Source organism: Cydia splendana, chromosome 19 (genome assembly GCF_910591565.1).
Source record: "Cydia splendana chromosome 19, ilCydSple1.2, whole genome shotgun sequence".
Lineage (NCBI taxonomy): Eukaryota > Metazoa > Arthropoda > Insecta > Lepidoptera > Tortricidae > Cydia > Cydia splendana.
In genome coordinates this window covers 9,821,561-9,848,977 of record NC_085978.1, presented here as the reverse complement: position 1 = coordinate 9,848,977, position 27,417 = coordinate 9,821,561, and the positions used below count along the sequence as shown (strand labels likewise).

The window sequence follows — 27,417 nt, the reverse complement described above, 5'->3', positions numbered from 1 at the left end:
ACTGAAATATTTTCTAAATCTCAAAAACATGAGGCAATGTGACTTTCACTAAAACGCGTAAGTTTTAATGAGCTGAGGTAATTAGCGATTTTATAATGTAATTTATATAAGGGTAAATAATACTTCAGGCACAACCAGATTATAACCAGATTTACACGCCATACAACTTTAGACGCAAAAAAGCAGGATTTTGTACTGGATTCCATTCCAATATTATACAAGAGGATGAATTTCATTGCTTTGTGCCGCGATCACAATATAATTAATTACATTTACCTACTCAAGAAGCTTACAGGTAAAGCACTAGATAATAAATTGTGTCGCTTAACTTCAATCTCGGGTAAATCCATTCAACCATCTCAGAAAATATCTACCCTATTACCTATTCTTAATACCAAAATCGCATAATCTGACAGATACCCGAGTTTGAAGTTATAAGCGACTCAATTTTAAGTCACTCTTCTGCTCTATTCTTTAGGGTGATCGATAAAGAGATCGTATATAACCCTTTAAAGGCCGTAGAGCAAATCCTAAGTTCGCTTTCTAAGTCTAACTTTAAATGAAAGATCTGCTGTAGCTCCCGGGGCTAAATTCGACATGTACAACTGTCAGATTTCACATCCACGACCAATCAACAGTAGATTTTAAGAACTTATGATTTTTCCCACATCAACGGGAGATCAACACGATACGTCAAACGTCGCTTGTCGAATAGGGGTCCCGGTATATGTCTGGAAATAAAATATTAGCTTTTCGCGGGCTGGGTTGGGCCGGGACAACTCGACCTCATAGGGGAAACTTGCCTAATTCGTACCCCTTAAGAGAAAATGCAAAATTCTTGGAAATACAACTAATAAAAAAAATCTAATGGTGTTTAAATAATCTTTATTTAATAACGAACCAACAAAAGTAACAAGTTAGACTTAAACCTCTACAACTTCTGAGAAATAAAAGTTTAAAAAAAAAGTGGAAAAGGTACGATTTAGGCCTAATTGTCCCTAAAACGTACCCATATATTCGTATATCGTACTACGTACCTATCGTACGTATTGTCTTCATGTCAAACCATGAGATCTTATAATTAGTATCGGTCTTATAATCACAGCAATTTACATAAGTAATCTTTGCAGTAATCACAAATAAAATTATGAGTATTTTTGTCAACCCCAGCACATAGTTCGTGAATCCAGGTTTCACAATATGTGCATTGTATCATGTCTTCTAAAGTACGAAATAAAACAAAGTGTTCAGTACGAATAAGGCACATGATAACTAACGATTTTAATATTGCCGCGTAAAAAATGGCTACCGGGCTGGCGTCTGTCGTCCATTATTTGAAACCGTAAAAGAGTATATAATTAAGCATAAAACTTCTAATTTACATATCTCAACATGTACGGAATTGAAAATCTTACGTATCAACCTAAAAAATTACTCGAAAAGAGCAAAATTACTAACTTTTTGAATATTTTTTATGTAGAAGGGCAGCGTGGAGTTGTTGTACGGGTGATGAGACATGGCGAACTAGTAGTTTCATTTTGTAGCACTGGCGTCGCCACTGCAATTTCACAACTCGAGATCTTGATAGGGTACGTTTTAGGAGCAGGTACGATTAAGGAAAGTTTCCCCTACATTCTGCTTATTTTGCGTGGCGTGGCTCTCTGAGGTAAATGATTACTACTGATAGCATATCACCCAAAGATTTTAATCACATTTCAAGTCACTGGGTATAAAAGCAAATTACGACCACAGAGATAACGTGACTGGTTATGAAAATAGGCAATTGTAGAGACGGCAAGCGTGCAGTCAATTAATGTACAATTTCGCTAAAAATATGTATAAATTTTTCTCCTTATTACCATGAAATAGGGTACACAAGTGTAGATATATTTTTGACGTCGGCTCTACGAGTAGGTATGTATCTGGCGCAAACAACTCGACAAATTAACTTTCAATACCAAATTGAGCGTAATTGAATATGACACGATATGCGTAACATTGCACAGAAAGCTCCAAAAATATCTACTCTGCTATAACGAACTAAAATGGGTTCACTCTTATTCAAAGACTATTCTAATTAATGACCTAAGTGATGATCCTTCCGGCCGATTCGACCATGGTGACCAACCACTTCGACTCCAAGTTAGCTCGGCGCTAGTGCGCCCGAAAGAACGAGAGCGTAATAATATGACATTAGTTAGAGTCATAATACTCATAATTAAACTACATACCGCAACGCTGATCGTTTTATAGAGTCACGCAAGACACCATTCTTACCTGAAATCAAACATAACTGTATGAAAATCTCATAAATTACCGAGATAATATTCAAGGCGTAATAGATAATTATACGTGTACGCATTGCGTGAGCTATGTGGGTGGTAATATGATACGGTAGATATGTAAACAAGAAATGCGGACTCATAGAATCAGGAAGTAATCTTACCGATGCGTTATCCGACTTGGAAACAAAACCTCCTTTCTTTTACAACGATGCATGGCGCATGGCGTAATAGCTTCCTGATGATAGTAGGAGACCGAAGTCTATGGGATTCTAGGCTTCGGTCTGCTAAGACACATACACATAAACAGGCGACACAAAGCGCTGGGCACACGTATACTGTAATGCCGTGTAAACATAATTGTATTAAATACATAAAAATAAAAATAAATTATATCATCGAATTAAAAATGTTACACTTCATATTCGCTCTGTGCAGGACTGTGGCGCCGCTCTAACGGGTAGATATGGAAAACATGAGTGATCTGACAGTTTACAGTTCATGTAGTATATGTCATCCTCTTAAAGTTTACAGGTTTCCCACCCCGTGCGTCGTCGTCGTTTTTCTTTCCCTACTTTCCAATAATAAAAAACCGGCCAAGTGCGAGTCGGACTCGCGTTCCAAGGGTTCCGTACATTACCCAATTTTTAACAATGTATTTTATAAAATAATAAAACATATAAATGTGAAACACGAGTGAATTGCCTTTATAAAACCCGTAAGGGGTCGAATCAAAAACTAAGTAATTAGTCCGACTCACGCTTGACTGCATATTTTTAATAGGTTTTCCTGTCATTTATAGGTAAAGAACTATTTTGCATAGTTTTTTCAATATTTTAGACCCAGTAGTTTCGGAGATAAAAGGGGGGGAATGGTAATTTTTTGGCTATTTTCTTAAATAACCTCTAAACAATTTATTTTAAAATTACAAAAAATATATATTTGAGATTCTCAAAATGAGCTCTTTAATTTGATATGTAACACGATATAGTTTAAAAAACATTATTTTTTAATTTTCTCATTTAATTTTACCCCCCAAAAGTGGCTTGCATATTGCATATTGTCTTGCTTTAATAAGGTACCTTTTGCAGTGGAACGTCACATATCTTTACTATATCGTAATCTCTAATTCATTTCCCGAATCGCGGCGCCAGCCGCCATAAGGTACCTTTTGCCGTGGAACGTCACATATCTTTACTATTTCATATCTAGTGAATCTCTAATTCAGTTCTCTCGAATTGAGCCGTTTTTATAGTTATTATTTTAAGGTGATGTGATGCCTAACCTAATTCGAATGCAGCTCTTCTTATTATAAATTTTTGGTCTAACCTTCGAGAGCAGGACACATTTTGCGGTGTATCAATTTATAATGAATGATGCAACTAAACCCGATTGATTGAATATTGATCAGGTTAGGAAGTGTGTCAATTATGATTAAATCGATATCGATGAACCGTCGTAGTTTTATAAGCAAAACTCAAGGTCGGTAGAGGCCGTAACCAAGATGACATTCGCGTTTATCGACGAACGCTATAGTTCGTTTCTTTAGCATTAGAAAGAAGGTAAGCGATCTTGACATGTCTTTTAATTGAAAAACGCTTTTTAAAAATCAGTAACGATTACTTATGAAAGCAGAAAAATATAAATGACCGTATAATCTATTCATAATTGTTACATATTTGCCGTGACTTATTTTTAAAATGTGTGCTTTCAATTAAAATACACATCAAGATTGTTTACCTTATTTCTAATACTAAAAAAACGCACTATAATCGAAAATTAAAACTGAGTCGGAAGGACAGATACGACCACAAGCCAAACCACGTCATCATTTCCAAAAAACTATTTATTTATTTAAACTTTATTGCACAAAGATATAAGGTGCAGGGGGGCAAAACTAGAGTGTATTCTATGTGTGTGTGTAGTCCATATATGTCCAGATAGCGAACAAAATGTGTTGTGTGAGGTTGTGTGTGACTCTAGTTAATAATGTAAAACATGGAAGATATTTCGATAAGTTAAAATTTCCCCGCAGTCGAAATGGCCCCTATGCACCTTACCATGTACAAATGGCGGACTTGATGCCAAAAGGCATTCTCTACCAGTTAAACAAAGTTAAATTAAAGTTTCGATGAAAGTTTTTTTGCCGTTTTTGCGTAATGGTACGGAACCCTTCGTGCGGGAGTCCGACTCGCACTTGGTCGGTTTTTAATTAACAGTTGTTAACGGAGTCTTTTAAATATTTCTATTTAATTTACACCTACCTTCGAACTTATGTGAAGTGAGTTATTGAAAAGTTAATTTACAAGATCATCATCATCATCATCATCATCCTGGCGTCAATCCCGGCTGTGCCCCCGCGCGGGGCGCGAGGACCCGGGGTCCGCCTTCCGACTCCTTCGTGACCACTTTGCCCGATCTTCGGCATCCCTGGTAGTGAGTCCGTTGGCACGCATGTCCTCCTTGACGACATCAAGCCATCGCTTCTTGGGCCGGCCTCTTCTTCCCGTACCGGGAGGAGGCGGCATGGCCAGGCATTTGTTACCCACGTAACTTGCCGGTCTGCGCGAGACGTGGCCATACCAACGAAGGCGACACTCTTGCAGTTTGTCTGCAATGTCACGGACGCCAAGACTACCCCGAATGTGGGCGTTTCGGACGCGATCCTTGCGTGAAACTCCGCACATCCACCGTAGCATCTTCATTTCCGTGACACGCAGTTCCTGCTTGTGCCGCTCTAGTAAAGGCCAAGTCTCGCTGCCGTACAGAAGGGCAGGTCTAATGATGGTCTTATAGACCTGTCCCTTCAACTTAACTAGCTAACTAGCTAACTAGCTTTTTCCAACAAACGGCTTTTGTCGTCCTAGTTGGTGGTTGGTGGAGCAATTTCCATGTACGAGTAGGTACAGTCAGCAAAATTATTAGCCTAAGCCTTCTATTCGCTAAGCACCCCTGCGTTCATATTAATTTGTATGTGGTTTTGTTGACTGTACCTTACTGGACCTATTTTTAACAGCCTTTACGCTAATAACCTTGAATGTTGCTCATAGTTCCTTATTAAAATCATGCACATTCACGGAATTCGAGCACAACCTAACCTAACCTAACATTAAGATTTCACTACAAAATGAAAATTATTCATATGAGTTTCATAATCAACAGGTCATCTATTTCTGGCCGTCAAATACGCAAGTTCAATAAGCATAGACACGCATTTCCATACCGATTGCATAATCGATCGGTACGGAGCATCGATCTTTCTCTGATTTCTCGATGAAGCGCGACACGAACGCAGGAACTTCGCACACGCAATCTTATGCGATAATTTAATGGCAAAAAGTAATAAAAGAGTAATCAGGTTGTGACATACCCGGCGATTAACGGACAGAAAAGAAGAATACCTGCGGATTAAGAATTCAACATAGTATGTATTAACAAAAAAAAGAGATGGCGGGACGACGTGGATGCGTTCCAGCGCGATTGGCGAGACCTTGCTCAGCACAGGGAGGATTTGAAAGGGAGAGGGGAGGCCTTTGCCCAGCAGTAGGACACACAAATAGGCTTTAAAAATTTATTACCAGGGGGCTATTCATAAATTACGTCATTTCAAATTAGGGGGGGGGGTCTGGACATCGGATGACGGTAGCATGAAGTAGGAGGAAATGGGGTCATTTGATGCATGATTTTTGGATGATTATAGGGGGGGGGGGTCCAAAATCGTCAAAAATCGATGACATAATTTATGGACAGCCCCCAGATCTGATTTCTTATTTTTCGGGACCCTCATAAAATATAGGTACCTATGTTAATTTTTCGCAACACAATAATTCCCTTAAAATCGTACATTGGTAATTGGTACCTCCTCTTATAAGTACTTGACGCGGCGAATGATCAGCATTACGGCCGCGGCCCATGACAGTTCATTTTTGTATGGAGTAACTGTCAATGTCAAATGTTTTAGACTTTTACTAGCAACCCGCCACGGCTTCGCACGGGTTAATAAATTATACACCTAAACCTTCCTCAAGAATCACTCTATTGATATGTGAAACCCGCATTAAGGCGATATGATTCGACTCATTAACGAATCTGAGGGGGTGAGGTGCGCGGCAAACCGTGAAGCCCCGCCCGCGTGTCCCGCGACCCGCTCGCCGAGATCGTGAGCGCGCGTCGCGCACGGTAAACATAGCAGACGGGTCACAGTATAATGATCTTATGATGGCAGTATTTTAACTAGACCGGGAAATGGTCACGTTTTAGAGTTTTTATTGTATATGTACGTATGTATTTTTTGCATTACGTATTTCTGATCATTTCATGTAGAATTATTATTTTTATATAGACATGTGTACTTATTATTGATCAGTAAAGAACGTTTTAATTTCATGGCAGCGTGTTCGAGTTAAAGTACCTAAAGGAAAGTAACAATTTTAAAGGAGACGGTCAATTAAGGGTTCTATTTATAAAGGTTATTAACCTTAATCAATAATTTTACTTTACAGATTCCTTTAACTCAATAACGCTGCCGTGAAATTAAAACGTTGTTACTGATCAGTAGTACTTATTTATAAGCTCTAAAAATAAAAATAAAAACAGTTTCAAAGTAAATTTCTGATAACTTTTTGTCATTGCAAGCCTTATGGTTTCTTCTTGGCAACATTTTACATGAAAATGATTTTGGTGGGTCTCATTATCACAATTTCCAATACTTTTGTTGCCTAACTTAATAAATTATTGTTTACAATACCTATCGACTTTATACCTATTTTAATGATCACACAATTTTAACGAAACAATGTTTTCAAGAAAATAATTCAATTAAGTGCGAGTCAAACTCGCGCACCTATGGTACCTACATTTTATTAAGTACATTATATATATATTTTTTTTTAATTAAGTTGTAACTGACTCATCATCATCATCTCAGCCATAAGACGTCCACTGCTGAACATAGGCCTTCCCCTTGGACCTCCATTCCGGTCGGAAGCGACCCGCATCCAGCGTCTTCCGACGGCCGTAACAAGGTCGTCTGTCCATCTTGTGGGTGGACGTCCTACGCTGCGCTTGCTAGTCCGTGGTCTCCACTCGAGCACTTTTCGACACCATCGGCCATCTTCTCTGCGCGCAATCTGGCCTGCCCATATATATATAACATTTTCAAGAAGTCTGGTCGCTTGTGGTAAAAAAAAAAAATGTATGGAGAACAGAGTGGCCAACTTTCTTAAAAATAGTTTATCTAATACTGATTCTAAAATGGTATCACTCATGCTATTTACATTTCTACAAATAAAGATATGGCCTATATGGTGTTTAAAGTGAAGTATGGTGCTAACTAGTAAAAAAGACAAAAGTGCGATTATCTCGAAAACCACGAAACTTTTACTAGACCTATAAGTGCATTTTCTGGACCAGCCTAAGCTGCCCTGTCGATGGTTAGAAGGTTGTCCATTAATTACTGGACATCCTGTATAGAGATGTAACTAACCCAAATCGATAGTCACAGCAAGCGATTACGATTGGATGGCACGTAGACTGAGGTATCGAATTGTGACGTATAATTTGCGATTTAAATAAAGCTAGAATTATATGGTTTTCGCGCAAGGCATTTAATACACCGACCGAGTAGGTCGCACCCATCGTCAAAATCTAAACTAACTGGGGATCTATTTTAAAGTATATTTATGTTATTTCTGTGTCAAATTTGTTGTCTGTTAGGTGACGATAAATATATCCATATTTACAGTTGATTATCCACCTTTTTCTTATTTTTATTAAAAGAAAAATGAAAAATTCATATCGATTTACTTAGACGACTACCGATTCATAAAGGTGGTGTCCGGCTAGCCCTAAAATTAAAAAAAAGACGTAGAACGTAAACGTTCGTAGTGCAATTGTTTTCCTTTGTGATTTCGATGTGCGAGACATTTTACGTTGTATTGCTGTTGTGAGTGACAGATGTCAAATAACGCAAATAAATATGCACACAGTATATGTCGGTGACTTTAGTTCGTCTACGGATCTCCTCATTTCTGATTTGATCACGCAGAGAAACTCCGAGCATAGCCCTCTCCATAGCTCGTTGAGCGACTTTGAATTCTCAGATGAGGCCGATAGTGAAAGACCACGTAACTGACTGAATAACACAAAATATTAAAAAAAACTGTCTGATGTCTTATACCCGCCTTATTTTGAACTCCCTGTAATCACACCCCGTATTCCGCACCCTTCACAAATAATCTGATTTAGTAAAGTTTACTAAATGTTTTTTTTTATATTTTTTTTTATACACCTTTAAAATTATATTGAATGTTACGTAATCGCTTTTTCACGCCGAAAATGAGGCGTGGAGGACTGTGTTCAGCGTTGAATAAAAAGTATAAATAATGGAGATACAGTCCTGCAAGTATATAATGTTGTATTGGAAATATCCTCCTCTTTAATAATATTAACTAGATTTTGCCCTGTGAGCGGGGCCCGAGGGCCCCGCGGTACGCGTGTTGTTTGCTGTTGGTGCTGTTGTTGACCTGTTGTTGTTGCTGTTGTTTGTGCTGTTGTAACTATTAACCTAACCCACTTTTCTGGTAGCAGTCCGTTTCTGTCGGGTTCTCAGTTCTAACCTAACCTAACCCACTTTTCTGGTAGCAGTCCGTTCCTGTGAGGGTCGCAGTTCTAACCTAACCTAACCCACTTTTCTGGTAGCAGTCCGTTTCTGTGAGGGTCGCATTTCTAACCTAACCTAACCCACTTTTCTGGTAGCAGTCCGTTCCTGCGAGGGTCGCAGTTCTAACCTAACCTAACCCCGGCGGTTAAGACCGGCGGTGCTAAGAACACGGTTTACACGGAACCGCCGAGATCCGGATACGTATCCAAGAACCGTTCCCAAGAAACGTTTCTCAGATACGTATCTCCGTTTACACGGGTACTTAAGACCGGCCCGAACGGATCCGAAACAGTTTGAGCTAATCAATGCTCTAGCTCTGGGTATGCAAGGTCTAGTATTGAATGTTGACTTCAGATGAACTCGTTTAGCGTACGAATTTTTTTTAAATTATTTATAACAGTTTAAACACATGTGTTAATATAACATATTTAACCAACTATACAATACAGGGTCATTTTTGGACCGTATGCCATATTGTGCGAGGTGATTAGGTAGGCCATACTGAACAACTTTTTGTATGGCACCAACTCCGAAATCACAAAATTTTTTTTGGCCGTCTCATACATTTTGGTCGAGTGGATGTCGACGTTTTCTATGGGAAGGCCCAATTTTTTTTGGGATTTCGAGGTTGGTCCCATAGAAAAAGTTATTCAGTATGACCTACCTAATTACCTCGCACAATATGGCTAACGGTCCAAAAATGACTCTGTATATGAATGGAAGTAGGTGTCCCTATTCTATATAGTCTACTATTTTTAATTTTGAACTTACTCGTCCCTAGTTTAGAACCTTAATTAGGGTTCCGTACCCAAAGGGTAAAACGGGACCCTATTACTAAGACTCCGCTGTCCGTCCGTCCGTCTGTCACCAGGCTGTATCTCGTGATCTGTGATAGCTAGACAGCTGAAATTTTCACAGATGATGTATTTCCGTTGCCGCTATAACAACAAATACTAAAAACAGAATAAAATAAAGACTTAAGTGGGGCTCTGGGACTTAAGTACTTGGATGGGTGACCGTTTTTATAGATAATGGTACGGAACCCTTCGTGTGCGAGTCGGACTCGCACTTGGCCAATTTTTTTTTACTATTATTGCTTTTAAGTTAATTTCATTACATATTACATTTCAATCAAAGAAACACATTTTATATATAATGGTGTAAGTTATATAGTTTCGCGAAGAATAGGTATGCAGACAAATACTACCTACTACTACTTTGTGGTTATTTGTTATTTTTATCAATTACCTAACTGTTAACTAATCTACCAACGAAGCAAAAAAAGTACAGCGGCATTTGAAACGCAGGATTTCACGCGAGAACCTTAAAAACCTATGCTACCTTGGTTACCTTGCAATTATATTGCTAAATACATTAAGATAGATCTCAAAATTGGTAATCATTCATGCTGACTGGGGTCACTTTCACACTAGTGCTCAGGTAATAAATGCCGGCCGGTGGTGTTACATTCATTAGAACGTGTTGTTTTCCAATACCCTTTTGTCTGATATCGCCGAAGACAAGTAGCGTCCCAAACCATTATCAGAACTGCCATAGCTAATTATAAGCTTTATGTCGGTGTAATAAGGAGAACCTGTCTACACATATATGAAATTGTAACAAATGCAGCGGCTAAAATTAAAGAAGCAAATGTATCGAAGCAAATGAACACGAAATAAATATGACTTTTAAGATATTGTGTTTAGGTAAGTAGGTATGACTCCAGTTCGCCACTTAGTCGGCCAATTCGTAAAATACGGTCTTTCCAAGTTACTTTAATTTAAAATCGTTTTGTTGTTTTGTTGCTAAAATTGTAAATAATATTTATTAGTACAGTCTTAAAGTTCATTTTATATGATAATAAGATAATGAATTTAAGAAAAGTCTTACTTTTCATAAATTCAGACTAAATTATATTAAAAGTTGTAAATACATTACTTATTGGCAGATACACATGAGTACCTACAGTGTAAACTCTTTATAACGTCACTCGATATAACGACAAACTCCTTAAAATGTCGAAATTGCTTGACTTTGGTTGGTTTACCTTGTTTTCTATACAGTAATACACTCACGCTCACTCTATTTAACGACAACAATACGGCATAATACATCATTAAGAAATACTTTCTAAGTTGCCGAAATTGATATAAACTGCAGCTGTGTACGTTTTTTTGTTTGCTGTTTTGTTGTTTTATTATCTAGCACGTGTTTACTTCGACTGACGTACCGGAGATTCTAAGAAAATTTGTCTTTTGTTTTTGTATGATCAACTTGCACATGTTTACCTCGGGCACTAGACTTTTGACAAGATGTTACACGTTATAAATTAATAGGCGTTGTTATTTGTATGATATGAATGTTCTTCTTGTGCAAAATGTGTCCTAATTATATTATAAACAGATACATTAGAATATTTAGAATAGTAAGATGACCTTTTTATTTCACTCCATTTAACAACCACTCTCTATACTTAACGTCGAAAAATCCGCAGTCCCTTCAGTGTCGTTATATAGAGTTTACACTGTATTTATTAATTTTTACGTGGTTTACTATAATAATACTAAGATGTCTGGCTTACGTAACTTAAAAAATAATTAGATTAAAAATATACATTTCTTATTGACAGAATATATTCGTAAAAACTCACACATACAATATACAGAATACAAATTATTAAAAATATAAGAACTGTTTAAAAATATGCAATTGGTAAGAATATTGTATACTTACCTACCACCACCTACCAGATCATTCATGGCCAGATTTTAACGTAAAGTCTTTATACTCTTTATTGCTTTTATTTTTTTAAGCACTGTAAATTTATTGCTATCAAGTTATATTAATAAACCATAAAGTATTAGTATTTGAAGTCATATATAAAATACTATTTTGATAACTAGCATAGGTATACCTATTGTATTTCTAATTTTCTACTCGTATTTGCAACATTGCAAGCAAAGACTACCTGGTCAAAAAGGGTTCTGTAAACCGTTTATTGAATTTCGACTCTATGAACCACGGAATAAGGTTAAATATGACGGAAACTCGTCATGAATCTTTTGTCTACTAATCTGACTCTTAAGTACGCCGCGCCGGTTCGTTCCTTCGCTACTCGTCAAGGACGTGTTCGGAGCCACGGGTAAATAAGATCCGTTTCTTCGAATACCCGTTTATCCGTGGAGACGGATCTTAATTACACGTTTCTTAATTACACGTGCGGAACGGGCCAGAAAACCGTGTACGTGTTATTCGGAAACGGGTATTCGAAACGTGTAAACGAAACACGGACTCGACCGCGAGCCCTAGTTCTAACCTAACCTAACCCACATTGTTGGTAGCAGTCCATTCCTGCTGTTGTTATTGTTGTGTAGTAGTTTGTTTTCCAAAGGGAGAAATAAATAAAGTTGTACTTTTGATAGAAAGAAAAGATCCGCATGCGAGAACTTCATTCCCGCAACTCGGCCTTCGGCCTCGCGTGCTTGGGAAATCGTAACTTTTCCTATTGGGTCGTGTTTCAGCTCCAACTTCCTCCTCACGTGTGACGCTTCGGGCCTTCGGCCCAACGCGGAGCTCGGCCGTCGGCCTTCGCGAGCCTTGACGCTTCGCCGTCGGGCCTTCGGCCCGCCGGCTCCGCTTATCAAGAAAGTTGACTTTGTAGGACGTTTGGAGGAACTGCATTCACGCAGCTCGGCCTTCGGCCTCGCGTTTTGGGAGTCGGGGTGGAGGCTCCGGGCCTTCGGCCATCCACTGGGGTCGGCCTTTGGCCTCCCTGCCTGAAGCTCGCCCTTCGGGCTCGCTTAACACACTTTTTGTATAGGGTTTTGCTTTGTTCGTCATTCCCGCAGCTCGGCCTTCGGCCTTGCTATTATTATCAATGATTTAGCTAGCCTCGTGCAAGATATCGATTTTAATTATTTACCATATAACGCGTGTTATGATGCTATTGATATCGATGCGAATACTCCACATGTTTCTGATCCGAATCTCTCTACTGACAATGTTAATAACACACATGAAAATGCAAACAATGTCGATGATAATTTAAGTGATGCTGATGATACATTTTTTCGTCACTAATCATATAAATATTATGCACCAAAATATTAATGGATTATTGAATAAATCTGATCTTTTAACTTTAGCACTAGATGATCTTGCAACTAACAAAAAACCAGTCGATGTTCTCTGTATCTCTGAGCATAATATGATAAACAATGATCTTGAAATGCTCAATATTTTAAACTATAAACTTGTTTCTAATTTCACTAGAGTTGTTCGACATGGAGGTACTTGCATTCTTATCAAAAATGGTATAAATTATAAAGTAATAGACACAGACTCAAAAAAATACTGTGTCTCTGGTATATTTGAATGTTGTGCTGTCGAATTGACGGACTTTAATATTGTTGTTTATTGTATGTATAGACCACCTAAAAACTTAAATCAACACTTTGACATATTTTTTAATAATCTTTATGACATTCTTAGTTTACATTGTTATGACCAAAACAAGAAATTAATATTATGTGGTGATTTTAACATTAATATCCTTGAAGATACCAAATACAGTAAAGAATTTAAGAACATTCTAGAAGGTTTCAATATGAAGCTCTCAGTAAATAAGCCTACACGTCTATGCAGTGGCACCTGCATAGACAATATCATACATAATGTTCGTGGTAGTGCAGTAGATCTTTTAGAATTTGCTTTATCCGACCACAATGCTCAGCTATTAAAATGTCCAGTGAGAAAACATTGCAAGTTAAGATATTGGTACGTATCAAAACGAGATTATTGCCAGGAAAATATCACTAAATTTGCTTATTATCTCAGCAAACTTAATTTTGACGAAATATATTTAGCGCCTACCGCAAACGATTCATTTAATCATTTCTTGGAAATTTATAAACTTTTTTATGATCTTTGTTTCCCTATATTATAAGTAAAAATTTACACAACAAAAAAGCCGAAATGGATCTCACGAGGAATAAAACTATGCTGCAGAAATAAGAGGAAAATGCTTTGGAAAAAATGAAACACACAAAACTAAATACAAAACTTACTCTAAAAAGCTAAAACAAATTATTCAACAAACTAAGAAGTGTCAAAACAATTACGAAATCTTAGCGGCCAAAAACAAATCTAAAGCAACCTGGAAAATTATAAACAACTCTAAGACTTACTTCCCAAAGGAAAATATTGCAGCCATTATAGCGGATGGCCAAAAGGTTTTTGATGCAAAAATAATAACTGAAAAATTTAACGAGTTTTTTGCAGATCAGGTTAAAGATAACCCTAATAAATCAGTTAAAACAACTTTATCGCGAACCTATAATAAACATAATTCCATATTCATGCAACCAACAGACGCAAATGAAATTTTTAACATAATTAATAACCTTAAAAACACAACAAGTACAGGCTATGATAACATCACAACTAGTGTAGTTAAATCAACAGCTTACATAATCTCTCCATTATTAAGTTTCATACTCAATAGGTGTATAGAAGAAGGAACTTTCCCTGACAATTTAAAAGTAACTATCATTAAACCACTCTTCAAAAAAGGCGACAAATTAGACATGAATTCTTATCGACCTATTGCTTTGTTGACAATATTTTCCAAAATTTTCGAAAAGGCAATATATGACCGACTATATAAATACTTAGAATTTAATAATATTTTATGTGATGAACAAAAAGGATTCAGGAAAAACTTATCAATAAACATGGCCATATATGACTTTTTACATAAAATATACACTAGAATGGATGATAGTCTCCCAGTCTATGCTGTTTTCATAGATATGACCAAGGCGTTTGATTATGTTGACCACAAGATACTACTAGACAAACTATATATATACGGTGTAAGAGGCAATGTACACAATCTGATTAAATCTTACCTTTCTGGTCGTACTCAACAGACAAATATAACAAGAATATCACCTCAAACCAAAACTGAATCAGACTTTCTTTCTGATAAAAAATTAGTTACATATGGAGTGCCACAGGGTAGTATTTTAGGTCCCCTACTTTTCCTTGTGTACATAAATGACCTCCCAGGAGCTATCATACATCCAACAGTTTTGTATGCAGATGACTGTACGGTTGTGCTTACACACAAAAATCAAATAACTAGCAGCCTAGAATCAATAGTACAATGGCTAGATAAAAATAACTTAAAAATAAATTTACAAAAAACTACAATAATGAGTTTTAGCCAAAGAAAAACTGAGGATAGCACTGCTGTAGCTTTTAATGATACCTATATTGCTAGCACACATGTTACCAAATTCTTAGGACTATACATAGATGACAAAATGAATTGGACGACTCACACTGACAATCTCTGTAAAAAACTTATGACATATTCGTATACCTTATATATGCTAAGTAAAGTCGTAAATCGCACTGCTGTTATGTCTGCTTATCACGGCTTCATATCTTCTGCTTTAAGATACGGAATTATCTTCTGGGGGAACTCTAGCCAAGCCAACGATATTTTCAAAGCACAAAAACGGTGCGTAAGATCGATCTGTAAGTTGAGGTACAATGCCAGCTGCAAACCATATTTTAAGCAACTTCACTTACTAACCGTGCCCGATTTGTATATTATGGAGACTACAATGTTCGTCAAAAAAAATCTACATCTTTTTAAAAATGTTGTAAGTGCACGACATTGTGATAAACTTTACCCAGTTCCTGGCAAATCGGCTCTTTTCCAGAAGAGTATTTTTGCAATGGCGCCGAAAATCTATAATGGTTTGCCAAAATCACTGAGGTTGATAGATGACGAGATAGTTTTTAAGAATCTATTGGTTAAGTTTTTGAATGAGCACTGTTTTTACTCAATGACTGAATTTTTCAATATTAAGCAATGACTTGTATAATTTCAATTATTTGACATATTTAACAATTACATCCTTTTAAAATAAATTATTTCTCTTGACATTTGATGTATTCCGTTAACCTTTTTCTTGCTAGCTTTTAAATTGACCACAAATAACTTAACCATAGATGATCATAGACATAGCCGTATTTTCGTTTTAGTTTTGGTTTGACATGTTCTAATTTCAATTTTAAGTTATTTGTATATCTGTAAATATGTTTTTGTAAATATTTGTAAGTATGTCTTATATTTTCTGATTTGCATGCCTTCTGGCTAAATGAGCTGATACCCACATTCTATTTTATATGACAACATCTAATATGTACGTGCATTTTTAGCAAATAAAATTTTGAATTTGAATTTGAATTTGAATTTGCCCAAAATTACTGGGGGAGGAGGATGCGTGGACATTCGAGATAAAGCTCCGGGCCTGACGGCCCTCCGCGGGGTCGGCCTTCGGCCTCCCAGCCTGAAGCTCGCCCTTCGGGCTCGCCTAACCTACTTGGAAATTTGAATTTGGCCCGTGTCCGCCGCCATTTTGGATTTTTCCAAAAATTTTTTTTCACATGGTTATTATGGTAATTTTGGGCCCTCAAGCTCGCCGCATGTCAAATCTCAGCGCGCTCGGACCAACTTGAAAAAAATTAAAAAAAAGTCGGCCTGTTTGAAATTTTTTAAATGCACTTTGTTTTGTCTTGGGGCCCTCTATGACATTTGGTCGAGCACCCCCCACCCATCTCGCACCGTTTAAAAGTTGCCATACAAAATTAAAATGACCATTATTTCCGCCATCTTAGATTTTTTCCAAAAATTTTTATTTTCATAGGAATCTAGAAGCCTCTATCTTTCGCCATGCCAAATCTCAGCGCGCTCGGACCAACTTGAAAAAAAATAAAAAATAAAGTCGGCCATTTTGAAAAATTTTAAATGCAGTTTGTTTTGTCTTGGGGCCCTCTATGACATTTGGTCGAGCACCCCCCACCCATCTCGCACCGTAATATGAATACTTTTTGAGATATTGGGGAAATTAAAGATCTCTACTTTTCCCCTCTTTTTTTGCTTATAACTTTTGATATTTTGTGTGTGCTACTACACGCTTCGAATGCATTTTTCTAGGCATTATGACGAATCTAATGAGGTATCACACGTATTTTTAGGAGTATTATCTCTATTTTTCACCGTGTTCAGTTTCTCGAACAAGACTAATACAACCAAGCGCAAGATGAACTGCCTGTAGGCACCTTGAACTCTCAATTATATTTAATTCATGTCGACCGTGGTCAAATATTAAAATTAGTGATATGTATTTAGTTCTTAAATAATTGTATTGCGATATGCCTATTAGGGTAATTTTTTCAATTATTTCAATTTGACATTTTATATTTATTTAAATTTATGATTATGATGATGAATTTGCACGCTTGACGGGCGTGGCGCGTTGCATGCGATCCAAAGCCGGGCGCCTTCGGCACCCTCATACTAAAAGCGTAACACTATACATATAGGTATTGTAACATCCCCATACTGTATCAATCCAAATAAATAATTTCTGATTTTCAAAGGAGTCAAAGAGCACGAAGGAATATAATCATTTTGCAGATCGGACGTAGGTATATCAGTAAAGGTGAAATACTGTAAATATATCATACTTACATACTCACAATTATATTATCTAGGAATATAATATTATTTACCTACATTGAAATTGGTTGCTGACCTAGTGAAAATACTGAAATATTTTAACTGTTGATGTAGGAAAGCTAGACGCTTTCAAGCACCTCGTAAAGTATTAGATGCTTCTGTTATCAGAAAGTGTGTTTTTATAGCACTTAGTGACTTTTTCTTACGTTTCATATGCTTTGTTTCCCATTGTTTGTAAATGGTAAAATCACGTGACCGCGCGGAACATACTGACGCAGGTCCGTCCTCTACAAGCGCTGCCGCGCGACTGAAGAGGGCGTAAGTGCGTTCGCGAGTGATGGCGGTTGCGGATTTAGTAGGTATTGAAACATAGAAATTATTTTAATGATGTTACCGAGACAAAGTGATCCAAATCATCTAGATTATCTTATTACCTATACATTTATGTAAAAAACAAGTCAAAAAAGTTTGTATTGTAGCTCTGAGATTGATTTATTGTTAAAAAAAGGCGTAACTTTGGAATTTTTTTCTATCGAGCAAAGTTTATCTAATCATGTTTTTGAGATCCAAAACATATCTGCCAGATCCTTAAGTATAAGATATATTTTTTTCACAATTTTAAATCATTGTTTCTTATATTTCCGATGGATTCAAAAAACTGGTTCGCTTAGCTCGTACGGGAAAAGCACGCCTTAAAGTACCCAAAGGGTAAAACGGGACCCTATTACTAAGACTCCGCTGTCCGTCCGTCCGTCCGTCCGTCCGTCCGTCCGTCCGTCTGTCACCAGGCTGTATCTCATGAACCGTGATAGCTAGGCAGTTGAAATTTTCACAGATGATGTATTTCTGTTGCCGTTCTAACAACAAATACTAAAAAGTACGGAACCCTCGGTAGGCGAGTCCGACTCGCACTTGTCCGGTTTTTGAGTTTATCGCGAACATACAAACACACATACAGACAGACGCGGCGGGGGACTTAGTTTTATAAGGTATAGTAACTGGTACTTTAACGCGTTTTTTTTTTTAATTTTAAAATGTATCAATTAAAATATATAAAGTAAGTATTTATCCAGATTAAAGATTTTTTTACTTTCTGTCATCAACGCCATCTATCGTTACGACGCAGATCAATAAACTCGACCAAACCAACGATCCACACTGCGCTACAAGTTGATCATCTTTCACATCGCGAAAAAATTACGTTGGCAAACTTCGACTACTCGACAACAGATGGCAGCACATACACGAATCAAGACGTCAAATTAGAGTACGATTCAAGACGTCGAAAAAACTTAATTCGCTTAAAGTTAGGAATAAATGATATTATCCGATATTTGAAATGATGATATATAAATACGAACAAAAGAAATTCAACAAAAAAAGTTCAACATTCAACATACATATTTACAAATTAGCAAACATCGACTAGTCGATGGCAGATGGCAGCACATACACCGATTTAGTTTCGGTATGACAAGAATAAGGATATTGTAGTCGATGACTTGATATGATGCTAATTAAATGAGTTTTTTTTTGTTAATTTATAATAAAAATGTAAGAAGGTACATACGGATAAATACACGATCAATAAGTAAATTACAATATGCCTCAATAGATGGCAGTACTTGCCTCAGCATGTAGTACATCTATTATGACTATTATTATGTCTTACGTCTTATGAAAACACAACACATCGTTATTATTTTAAATTGAGACTTGGTACATTCTCCATGTACCAAGTCTCAATTTAAAATAATAATGATAGAGATATTGAATAGTTAAGTTTTATTACTGAACTGTTAAATTTGTAGGCGGCGAGTTATTATACAAAATCCACGTATTCATTCATTTAGTTAATCTTAAAGTATATCTGTAAACATTTAAATAATTCGTCAACTACAAATACAAAAACTAATTCATACAAGAAAAAAAGAGATATTGAGTTTTAAAGCTAGAGTAAGGCAACTACTTAGTAGTATACGTGGCGCCATCTACTGTTCGATAGTAAATGTTCTTACAAAATTAACGATGAGATCGCGGACCGGATTGTGCCAGTAGGACAAAGCAGAGTAATTTTAGTGTTTATTTATTTAAACTTTAACCTGTGTCATCGATTGGCAGAGGGATTCCGTAACATATTTAAGTACCGCTTTTGTTGTGTCAATTGTGATAATTCCAAGCAGCTCAGTATATTTAAAGCTGCCTGGAGTTAAAATTCTAATTGCAATTCGAGGATCGGCAATGTAATTATAACTCAACATCAAGTTGTAAAATGACGAAAATGAAGTCAAGAAATGAACACACGTGCTGCCATCTGCCGACGAGTAGTTAAACCAACGCGGAGACGAAATATTTATCGTGGAAATTAAATGTATCTCTTTATACTACGTAAACTAGCGTCTGCCCGCGACTTCCTCTGCGTTGAATGATAGATGATCGATAAAAACTATCATATGGCCATCGTTGGGACTTCATTATCCATACCAAGTTTCATCTAAATCCGTTCTGCGGTAAGCGTGAATGACAGACAGACATCCAGAGGAGGTTTTCTTCGTCTTCTCAAGTACAGCAATTGTAGATTATTTTGAAGATAATACGTTTAGTTTTCATTAAATGATTATAGATTAAATTTTTAAAGACATCACAAAATGAAAAATGATTTGTCAACGTATAGTTTGTCAAAGGACTGTCTCATTTCAAACATAGATAGAGAGAATCATACTATCTTTGTCTTACACTAGTACTAGCACCCAAAAGAAAAGGATGAGTATAGTTTTTTTGTTCTTATTTACTGACAAATTTGGTTTGACCAACTATAGTAACCAGTAAAAACTATCCTACTACGTTGGGCCATCCTGTAAGATACTATACCCTCCTGAGTCCCTGAGGCCCTTATAAAGGATTTAATTCAAATCGAATTTTGAATTAAAATGGAATACAAGGTTCCAAATTCAAAACTGCAGTAATGACAAGGGGGACTCAGGAGGATACAGGTGCTTTATATTATACTTGCCCGATAAGCCTTTTAAAACAATATAGGTACCTAATATAATAACATGACAGTAACATATAATTTCACAGTCTCGAAGGAAAAACAAGCCTAATTAGCTCCGAATTACTCAACGACCAATTAGAGTCGGACCACGCTAAGTTTTCATGCCAAGTGTTACGTCAAGCATGTACGAGTAGTATATAGGGAAGGATATGCACAAACTTGGCAGTAAGAATTACATACATAATTATGTATGAATTCTTACTGCCTAGTTTGTGCAAAGTTAGTGAGGTCAGAGTCTAGACGCCCCCGCCTTGATTCTGAATGTCGGATAATATTCTGCACGTATTCTATCGCATGTATATTCGCCGTCTATTCGCATTAACTGTCATTAAAATGACTCTTTATGGGAACAGAGAGAAAGCAGGGACCATTATGCTATACACAGGTAGTACAGTTCACTTCCTGAGTTATTAATAATATACCATACCATGATTTAATATTGACATAGAGTACCTACAGTACAGTATACCCCGGTTAACAAGAACCCGGTTAAGAAGATTCTGAAGGGATCAGACCAATAACGCTTTATTAGCGCATTAATCTTGAAAAATTGGGTTAAAAGAAGTTGCAGGGACCACAATGGTGTATCACGCCGGAAACCGGATATTAAGCGAATATTACCGCATTAACCGCATCTTGTCTACGAGTACTATTAAAGAAAGAAATAAAATACATTTTTTTTTATGACAAACAAAGATGACAAAAACATGTTGACAAATATACAAAGTATAACATTTAGAACTTAGAACAAAATGCCATAATACTACTATACTATTGATATCTTTAATTTTTTTTTTCTATAAGTTTACTAACTTATGTACAATAAACTATTGGCTTTGTGAGCTGTAGGCCTCGCGAACCCCTATGGGCTCCGAAATGTTGATATACAGGGTGTCCCAAACTTATGGGACATGAAGGGGGAGTACCTTAAATATCGTAGATAGTGTATTTTGCTCAAAGAAGACTTTATGTTATTTTTAAAAGTTAGTAATTCTGCATTCATAGATTTTCTAAAAATTACTTGCTTCGTCTGGGAATCGAACCGATTTAAACGTCAAAAAAAAAATCACCCTACTTTTATGATGCCAATCGAAAGAATAAATAAAATAAATAAAAAATAAAAAAAATAAAAATAAAAAATAAAAAAGCCTTTATTTCTAGTCATTTGTAGAGAAATGTAAGAAGGTTCATCGATTACATAATCTTATCTAGTTTTTTAGTATTACATTGCATTGTTTCTTATGTCAAAGTTATAATTAAGTACAAGGTGTATGTCAAGAAAAGCTTACATTTTATAAGCTAAGCTATGTAAATCGAAAGAATAGCTAAAAAATAATAACTCTGCTTAAGTAACATTGTATTTTAAAAGAAAGGAACAACGTGAAATTAATCATTTTAATCAAATTAAAAACATACATGAAACTGCCGTAGTCAATTAAGTGGGTATTTTTTTGTAAATTAATTAATTAAATGCTCAAAATGTGATCCCTCTTGTCTTACGCAAATCGCCAATCTTTTAATGAGTCCGCTGCCTGTTGATTTTCTTATCATTTTATGGTGAATTATTTCTTCTTTTGGGGATAAGTACGTGAAAGATATGCTATACAAAATGTGATACGAGAACGAGGGCGAGTTGCAAACAGAATTGTGCCATATCACATCGAGTGTTCATCATAAAATGATAAGAAAATCAACAGGCAGCGGACTCATTAAAAGATTGGCGATTTTCGTAAGACAAGAGGGATCACATTTTGAGCATTTAATTAATTAATTTACAAAAAAATACCCACTTAATTGACTACGGCAGTTTCATGTATGTTTTTAATTTGATTAAAATGATTAATTTCACGTTGTTCCTTTCTTTTAAAATACAATGTTACTTAAGCAGAGTTATTATTTTTTAGCTATTCTTTCGATTGGCATCATTAAAGTAGGGTGATTTTTATTTTGACATTTAAGTCGGTTCGATTCCCAGACGAAGCAAGTAATTTTTAGAAAATCTATGAATGCAGAATTACTAACTTTTAAAAATAACATAAAGTCTTCTTTGAGCAAAATACACTATCTACGATTTTTAAGGTACTTCCCCTTCATGTCCCATAAGTTTGGGACACCCTGTATTTCCAAAAACTAAAACCACAAAAAAATAACAATTTTTTTAACCTGCTCACAAAATTTCACAATAATCGTTAATAAGAAATGCGACCTGTATACAAGAACATCCGGACAACCGAAAGCATTTATGCCCAAGCTAAAACGGAGACCTACGCCAACGCTCGGTTTACAATATCGACCTCATGTCATTTCATCTAACATGCCATATTTTTTTAACTATGGTCTCGTCAGCAGCTAGCTTACTTCCCCAAATGGGCTGTTGTTTTTATGGTCCCGATGATTGAAACGATATGGATCGGATATGTCAGTGTCAAACAAATGTCAAAATTGACGTTTCTTCAAACAAAAACGTCACTTTTGACACCGACATATCCGATTACAGGGTGTCTTCCGGTTCGAGCGCCACCTTGATGGCACGCGTCGAGATTAATTGATTTGTTTTTTGCTCATTAATATTGTTTAAAGTGTAATATCGATAGCCTATTATACAGTAAACTAATGTGGTAGTGTGCAGTGAATGGAGAATTTATCTTAAAGCACGTTTAACCATCATTTTGGAGTCAACAGCCGGTTGTCCACGTGTTTCTTGTAAAGCCCGCTATCGCTTTACAAGAGCTAAATCACCGTACACTGTCTTGTACTAACCGTACAATTTCAATCGTTTTACCCTGCTGCTACGACCTTGACACTGGCGAAATAGCCCCAATGGGCTGAAGCCATAATTTTAAAAGAATGAATGAATGATCTACAGGGTGTCCCAGAAATCGACGTCAAGCCGTAAACGGATGATAGACCAAGTCATAACAGTTATCATAAAAATACAAAAAAAATCCAACTCATGTTCTTTAAAAATTACGGTCACTTTAAAAATTCACTAAAAAATCCACAGCCTGTAATTATTCAAGATTACATAATAATAAAAAAATTAGAATAAATTATGGAATTTGTAGTAACAAGAGTTAAAGAACCATTACAGGAATGTGGATTTTTTAGTGAAATTTTAAAGTGACCATAATTTTTAAAGAACATGAGAATCATCACAGAGTTCCTATGGTCACCTCATGTCTCCATCATCAGATCAGCTCGATGGTATCATAATATTGCATTGTCATCCGACTTATAGATGCATGCAAAATTTCAGCTCAATCGGAAACCGGGAAGTGGATCAAATTTAACTTGCAAGATTTGATTACAGACCGACAGACAGACAGACAACGGTCAGGTGAAACTAAATAAAAGCTTGTAAAAAGAATTGCTCGTTTAAAGGTATTAGATAGATTAGATTAGATAATAGATATGCACTAGCTCCTTTTTGCACCCTTTGGATACAGAACTACACGAAGCCTACGTGAGACCCGCCAGGTGATTCCAAAATCAAACTCAGAATAAATAATCGACGTGCAACTCTCTATTGGTATCTGTGCCGGCCGGCGGCACTCGCATTGGACCAAAGCGCGACCGCGCACGCGCTCTCCGGAACACTCGAACTTTCTATCGACGCATTCGGAATTCAAAAACTACTTTTTAAAAACAAAAATAAACTGTTTTCATCGTCTGTGGCATTTTTCGAAATTCGAACTAGATGTTTTTTTTATGGGACCTATAAAAGTGAACGCATAGAAATTCGGTGAAACGAAAGTGAATATTGGATAGTGGCATGCGATAAATTTGGTTTCGATTGAGAGGTTCATGCTCTCACGGTTTTAGTTCCGGTCTTTAATAATTGGATGTAACAATGGACGCCAGGTAGGTGATACCATTTGATTCATTATAACGCACTATCAGCTGTTTCTTGAGACCATACTTTGCAGATTCTATCGTACTTATTAAAAAGTATTTTTCGAAATACAGATAGATTTTCAATAGCTGGCTCCTAAGTCTAAAAAGAAATATAAACAGATTATAGTTAGACCAAGAAAAGTCTGCAACGATTTTGATAGCATACGCAGTGCGTTATTTTCTCCATCACAATTCCATAGAAGTTTGACGTTTAAAATAACACTTGCACTGCGTGTGCTATCAAAATCGTTGCAGAATTGTCTTGGTCTAACTCTAGTATAAAATAAACACTGTGCCAGTTCTTTTGAATCAACCTGTGACATCTACTGTACTAATGTGCTGCAGGTAGATAATAAGAATAGACATAATGACGACGGTTAAAATGAAGCAATTTGGTTTGTAACAATGCAATTGCATCAATGTACAATAAGCAGGTACCTACATACATTCACATGAGCCAAAACTTAAGTGCGTTCCTTTACTATTCACGCAATGAAGTCTTCAAATTTTATCCATAATAATCTAAAGTATCGCGAAATGCTCACTCACGCCATTATTCTAAGCGCCACTTGCACCATCCACTAACCCGTGGTTAACCGGTTAAATCTGGACGTAACATGGTTACCAGTACAATTGGACACTGGGTTAACGGTTTAACCGCTAGTGGGCATAAGAGTCATTTCTTTAATCATGGCAGGATCACTCTTAAAATGGATGAAAACTTTATAAGAGTTTCAGACACACAAAAGTATAACGGTTAAAACGAGTTTATCTAGTTTCTCCATGTGCTACATAAGTTAAACATAATTCGTGATTTAGTGATGCATTAATATTTATCGCATTAGGTAAAGATTGTAAATAACAATAATTTCCTAATTACGCGTAATTATTAAATATAATAGTGATTTGGAAATAGCATTAAACTCATAATAGGTACCCATATTAGCTTATAAAATATAAAATATACTGCATATATAAAGGATGAAATAGGCGAGCTGCAAAATATCGTTACCTACGAATAAATTCATTAATAAAATTCTGTACTTTTACCTTTCGAAAAGGTGTTAGCAACTGATAAGAAAAGTAATAAAAATAAGTAAAGAATTAATGTTTTTGATATTGATATTATCATATTACAATCAAGGGCAATGAAAGCATGCAACAATTTAGTAGCCTTTAAAACTATGGGTATAGTAAGCTTGAAGTTCTCATATTTGTACTTTCGCGTTCGCTGGAATCAATGTTTTAGATAACTGTTTATCTTTTTACTGTAATGATTCATAATGTAAATGTACAGAGCAATTTTCAAGTCAGTAAACTTATTTATGCCTATCGCAAAAAGGAACTGACTATGGAGGATCAAGAAATTTTTGAATATAATTTGCCCAAATGTTCGAGGCCCTACATATATTTTTTGCACTTTCGAACTGGGTCCTTGCGTAAATTTATCCTGTTTGGCCTACAAATACAGCATGTTGCTGAATATCGCCAAAGGTTCAAAACACCTTTTAAACAAGACAATAACCCTGAATAGTAATCATTATCAGGGAACATATTATAACAATTTCCAATGGCCCGGAACCTCGCCTACGTGACTGTCAGTACACACGAGCCAGTGCAGGCAAGCTTTCGTTCATACATAGCTACTCATTCGCATATGTATAGACTCACGCCTTTCTCCGGGTGGTCGAACATGTCCTCTTAGACTGACCAATCGCGACACAACGAAGCATATAATTATAAAATGTCCAACCGGAAAAGTTAAGGATTCCTGTTGATCATGGGTCAAAAACCGCAACATACTCATAATATATCCAAGCAGTTTTGAAGAGAAAGGTCATGCTTCAACTTCGCAAAGTCAATGTTAATCAATATGCTAACGACTCAAATAAATGTGAACCTGAACCTTATTCACAATAAGTTCAACTGTATGTATGATATATTTATGTACAGTCAACCAAAATAAATACACGATGTATTCACAAAAATTCCAAAAGATGATGGTATAGTGGTATTTGCCATATAATAATCTAAGCGTGCCCTACACATGGTTAGAAATGTAACGTTTTGTTAATTTATTTGAAGGGCCAAGGATGCCATTAGTCTGTACTAAGCATCCACGATACATGAGCATCCCAACTTACCGGTTATTCCGGATTCCTTGCTTGCCAAGCATCCTGAATAGAACGGTATTCAAAACATTAAAAAAAAGGTCTGTGCGTTCCATTTTGACGACTGTTTATGTACCTACTGTGCAAGTCATATCAATAATTGCGTCTCTTAATGTCCGCAAGACAAGAACCAATGTGATTGATCGTGCTGAAGACAAAATCGGGTGATGAAGATAAATTTTTGATGTTTTTAAACCTAGTTATTTAATTTAGGCAAATCATATTTTATTTCACACATAATCTAGGTTCCCTCATTTCTGTTGATCATAAATAGATACTATAATACTAACAAAGGTCAAGTTACCAAATACCAAATCAGAACAACCATTTTTGTTAAAAAAATATTTTCATTCTAATATTCGATTGCAATAATATAACTGGGTAATTGTCGATTAGATTATTTTGCGAGATAACATATAAATGCTTATTCATCCTTGATTTACATTACGATGTAGGCAATGCACTAAATGCAACCTTCAAGGGTAGAATTACAATGTTTTCACTCGAGATCGAGATGAATCTACGCGCACGCAATACCTATATAACGAATTATCATTTTATATTCTAAGCACAGTGTTATAATTAAAATGTTCGATATCCGTTCGTGTCTATAATAGTCATCTTGAGCATGAGATGCGTACTCAATGCTCATATCTAATCAAATTGGCACTTCCCGTGTTTGTCTTTGAGCGTTGCAAAATCTGCATAACAACAGGCTAACTATAAGGCACCATTACCGTAATGACGGATCCGAGACAGCTTTGAATGCCATTTCGTCACGCTACGTCGTCCCCGAAGTCGCTTAAGCGAATAATTTA

The 27,417-nt window shown here is 36.2% G+C and overlaps 2 protein-coding genes across 4 annotated transcripts in view; one reads left to right on the top strand and one right to left on the bottom strand.

Moving 5' to 3' along the window:
• LOC134800209 (flotillin-2) overlaps positions 1 to 27,417 on the bottom strand; it is a 395,117-nt gene that overhangs the window by 175,506 nt on the left and 192,194 nt on the right. The window lies entirely within an intron of this gene.
• The window catches only part of LOC134799986 (uncharacterized), a 45,809-nt gene that overhangs the window by 7,215 nt on the left and 11,177 nt on the right, over positions 1 to 27,417 (top strand). Inside the window, exon 1 of one of the 2 annotated variants that reach the window (XM_063772420.1) lies at positions 24,076 to 24,395. The exons of the other annotated variant lie outside the window; for it this stretch is intronic. The gene's annotated coding sequence lies outside the window, so the exon portion shown is untranslated. Of the gene's footprint in view, positions 1 to 24,075; positions 24,396 to 27,417 lie in introns of those variants that run through there. 2 annotated transcript variants of the gene reach the window in all.